Genomic DNA, 4,864 nt, shown 5'->3' on the forward strand with positions numbered 1-4,864 from the left:
ATGTCTCCCTTTAGACTTGTGTTTGGAAAACCTTGTCACTTGCCCGTTAAATTGGAGCACCGTGCTATGTGGGCTATAAAAAACCTGAACTTCAATATTGATGAAGCTGGTGTCAAGTGCAAATTGCAATTAAATGAGCTTGAAGAAATCCGTAGCGATTCTTATAATATCGCGAAGGATTATAAAGCTAACATGAAACGTGTTCATGATAAATAGATTTTGCTTTAAGAGTTTGTAGTTGGTCAAAAGGTTTTGTTTTACAACTCACGTTTGCATATTTTCCCAGGGAAATTAAAAACCGTTGGTCTGGTCCTTTTCTGGTTACTGAAGTCACCCCTCACGGGGCAATCACCTTGGTAAATCCCAAGGACAACAGTACCTTTCAAGTCAGTGGCCAACGTTTAAAATATTTCCACAAGTTAAGGTCCCTAGATGTGGAGAATGTCCTTTTATAGGACCCTGTCTATAAGGACTGACCTTTGATGTTTGGTGTACTTTCTTTCATTTCCATATATATTGGTAGTGCACCATTAAGGTAACTGGGCCCTCCCTTTGGAGTGTGTGGCTGTAAGTACCAGATCCTAAGTCCATGTTTAACGTAATTCACGTTTTTCACTCTTGCATGTTTTCTCGTTTTTTAGTCGTGTTTCTCTATGGAGTGAATTATGTCCTTATTGCTTTATTATTTCTTTTATATTAAACCTTATTCATAAAAAGAAAAAAGTATTAAAATTCGATAAACATTAGTCTAGTAAGTCTCGGGAATCTGACCTTAAAAGACCCACGTTTTAAAACAAATTTTCTAAACCCTGTTTTCAAAATTTTGTTTGGTAGTGGGGTGTTTGGTCTTTCCATTCTTGATCACTCAACTTCCTATTCTTGTTCCTTATGCCGTTTAGTCGTACTTTGATTTGGGTTGACACTATCTATGAATTTAGATTTCTTTCGATCACATAACTTATGTCATTCACGCATTTTGAGGCATTTTCCATCTCCTTATGTATTAACCACGGTTAGATTTGAGTTTTTTATATAGATTATTGGATTGTATTTTCTTTGCTTATCGTTTTCGTAGCTCATTTGCCAAAATCGTATAGTCAATGAATTGTGAATTTTAGTTCTAAGTTATATGAGGCATAAGACAGGATGGATATTACAGATTTGTTTTAGGCTCGGGCCTAAAAATTAAAACCCTACCAGGTCACGTGCCATGCACGTGACTCCCTTTTTTAAAACACCATGCATTTTTCCCCTTCTTCTTCCTCGCCTCCACTCAAGAACATCGCCTGAACCTAGCAAAATTCAACCGTGCACGCCCTTTGGATCAGCCCATATTGAGCGCGCCTGTGCCCTTACCTCCACACACCGACCCTTCAAATTTCAACCAAGTTATTCCTCACTCTCCCACACCTTCACCATCACCACAATTTCCAATTCCAGATCTCCATGGCTCTTAAAACCACAAAAATCCTTCCATAACAAATTTTTTCCAGTACACAGTTTGCACCTTTCTTCGATACTGAAATGCGTATTAGGGAGTGGGAAGGGTTGTGGTATTCTTCTGATGATTTTTATCACCCTGATTTGGTGTTCTCTTTTTACAAGAAGAGGGAGGTTAGTGGTCGTAAGATTGTTATAACACCCCGTGTTTTTATTCTTTGTTTTCCTAATAATAATAATAATAAAGATAATAATGAAAATAGATAATAGATAAAACAGATATAGAATATCCAGCAGTTACGGACGGATAAAAGCCCGTAGGTAAATGGATAAGTGTTGTCCTTGTTTTTCGGGGAGTTTTCTCACGTAGAGTTTTTGGGAAAAAAAACACAACGAGGGTTTTAGAAAAAAAATGGGAGTTTTACTGAAGGAAGGAAAGGAAGGTTTTTCCTGGTAGCTGGTTGATAATCGGAGAGCGCTACAGGTGAGTAGATTAGTTTTTCTATTCACGCCTAACTTTACTGTTCAAAGATTCCACTCATGGTTTCTGCTCTTTCTGTCATTATTATTCGTCTTGTTGATGTGAAAACTTGTTAAACTGTCGTTATTAAAATTGGTTAAACTCTGGTTAAACTCGGAAAGTGGAATTTAACTGTCAAAGCTTATTGGGCACGATAATGGCGGCGCGCCCTGTTTTTGTTTTGGTTGAACTATTCTGTTGTAGTTGAACTTTGATGGTTGTGGTGTGATTGAATAAGGTTTGGTTGTGTTTGTAAAAGTGTGGGTATGAGAATTGATGTTTGTGGGTTCTGTAGAAGCATTGGAGGGGTCGTCAATGGAGGCGCCAGCCTCTTAGAAATCGTCCTGTCCCGTTTATACTTTTGGGGTGTTTTAAATTCATCTTGTGGTATTGATTGTGGATGATTGGGTTTATGTTTGAGTTTGTGAGGACGTCGAGATGGAGATTAGAGTGTGCTGTTGAAGCTCGAAGCTCCATTAATGGCGGCTTGCCCAAACCAAACAATGCAGTAACACAGTTTGAACGTTTTTTTTGTTGATATTATTGTTGTTTGAGTTTAATGATGATAGGGTAGTGTAGCGTGGGTGTGGGGGCTCTCGATTGGAGCTTGGAACAAGCTTTAATGGAGGCCGAAATTGTAGATCTACTTTTGAAGAAAGGAATTGTTGTAATTAATTGAAGCTTTCGCTTTTGTTAATGTTGTTTGGGTTGTTATGGGGATCAAAACTGCAGGGTTGTATTAGGTGGTTGATTAGAGCTTGGTGGTGGTCGGTTTTGGTGGCTGTTGGTGGAGGGAGAAGATGAACAGTAACCGATTTTGGGCTTGGGCCTAATCGGTTGGGCCGAACCCTTATTGTTAGTTGGGCCGAAATGTTTAAATTCTTTGGGCCAATTTCTATTTCTTGTTGGGCCCGATTTTAAGTTATTTGTGGACCAGTTTAATTTAAAGTTTTTGGGCCGGTTTCAGTTCAATTCTTGGGCTGAATCACTTAACTGTTTTGGGCTAGTTTCTAATATTGTTTGAGGCCAGTCCATATAATTTAAAATAGATCTACATGGGTCTTTCAACTTTTTAGACTTTTCGGTTTTTAAGGTTTGGGCTTGGCCAGTTGGGTCTGAACCGTTTTACCTTAGCCATGAGCCATGCACATTGACCTTAGCCATGAACCAGGGCTATAACCTTGAACCTGTTGAACATGGAAACGATAGTTTGACTTCGACCATGATGGTTGACTTTGACTGTTGACTAGGGTTGACTTTGACCAGTTGACCCAATTTGACCTTTTAACTCGGATTATGATTTGGGTTATTAAGATAGGTCTAGGGCTATTAGCATACTTGACTTTAGGCTAAGACCTCTATATATACGTGTGTATGTGTATTAACTACTATGTGATTTTGCAGTATTTTATGATATGCAACGTTATGACACTAAGACATCTCTGAAATTAATAACGCGTAAATAAAAAATACAGGAATCAAGATACTCATTCGTTCTCTGAAATGATATATAAAATAAAGTTCAATAATGCGTAAATAAATTTACCGCACTCTTTTAGAACTCTCCACACCTAAAGTTTTGGAATTGAGTTTATGACTGTTGATGTCATATGTTAGGTGGGCATTTATGGAATGTGCCATAAATGGCCCGTTAGCGTTATCTATGGGTATTCATTGAATGTGCCATGAATAATCCGGGTATTCATTGAATGTGCCATGAATGACCAGATTGTTTGGACTTCCCTAGAGAGGAACTAAGGTATTCGCCTTGCGGGTTAGTTGTATTCCTTGAGTGTACGGGAATGTAGGGTTGGGTATTCCTTGAATGTGACGGGAATGACCTAAGGTACATAGGTTGTGAAATATGTGTATAAGAAAAGTAATTGATTATTTGATAAGAGAAATTGATTTGATTGTGCGAGTGTGCTTGGGTTTACTTTTGAATACCTATAGGATATCGACAAATGTTAGAAGTTCGAACTTTCTTTTGCAGGAGGGTAGGACTTAATAACATTTTGTGCAGGGACGCGGTCCTACCCTTATACAGCAGTGGATATCGGTAAGTTTTAATTCAATGGTTTAGATATTAAAACGAGTTATGATATATAATGAGTTATATAATGGAAGTCTTGCTTGGGAAGAAATTATGCCGGTTAAAATGACGGAACTACCTGTCTTCCAAGCTGTGAATGATTAAGTTATGAGAAAATATAAAGTGATTGTTTGGATAATTAAAGTATGATAATGTTTATATGTGGTTAGTCTACTCATACCAGCAAATTCCATTTTGCTGACCCATGTTTGCTTTGTTTTGGCAACGTGGGTGTGTTCTTGGGAACACAGGTGGAAGGCAGTGGAACCGCGGCGTGTGATTTGGATTCTTGTCTGGAGCAGTCTGGGAGTTTATTTTATTAGGTCTGATCTTTTGGAAGTATGTAATAACGTAGTTTTCTTTTCATATGACACGAGAATACGATGTTGGAAATTGTTATTCTTAAAGTTTGTTTATGTTTGTATTGGGATGGAAGAAAGTTTTTAATAAAGTGATAGTTGAGGAATTTGGAGATTTTTGTTGTTAAGTTGATCCTGTTGTGATGTGGGTTTTAGGTTTTGACATGTGTTGTATCACCCCGTCATAGCCTGGGTTTTTAGACAATTGAACCAAGTGATGTTTGAGATATTTATATTTCAAATATTCATTTTTTTTAATTGTTTAGAAAATCGGGCTGTGACAATTGTACTGGATGTGAATGGTAGTCGTAAAGAGTTGACTACAGCAGTGTTAGCTGAGATTACTGGCATTGAGGAAAGAGACATCGTAGTCACCATGCATGAATCTCAGCTTAGGGGTATCGGTACTTTAATGATGGAGACGGTGTTGGAAGGACGTTACAATCCTAGGTT

At 37.9% G+C, this 4,864-nt stretch overlaps 1 long non-coding RNA gene across 1 annotated transcript; it reads left to right on the forward strand.

The window, feature by feature from the left end:
- The first annotated feature begins 1,845 nt into the window (after positions 1 to 1,845).
- LOC147518097 (uncharacterized) lies at positions 1,846 to 4,544 on the forward strand. The gene is made up of 2 exons (XR_015213997.1): positions 1,846 to 1,924; positions 4,304 to 4,544. It is a non-coding gene; the product is annotated as an uncharacterized LOC147518097 (long non-coding RNA).
- The last annotated feature ends 320 nt before the right edge of the window (positions 4,545 to 4,864 follow it).

Source organism: Coptis chinensis, chromosome 2 (assembly GCF_015680905.1).
Source record: "Coptis chinensis isolate HL-2020 chromosome 2, ASM1568090v1, whole genome shotgun sequence".
In the NCBI taxonomy this organism is placed as follows: domain Eukaryota; kingdom Viridiplantae; phylum Streptophyta; class Magnoliopsida; order Ranunculales; family Ranunculaceae; genus Coptis; species Coptis chinensis.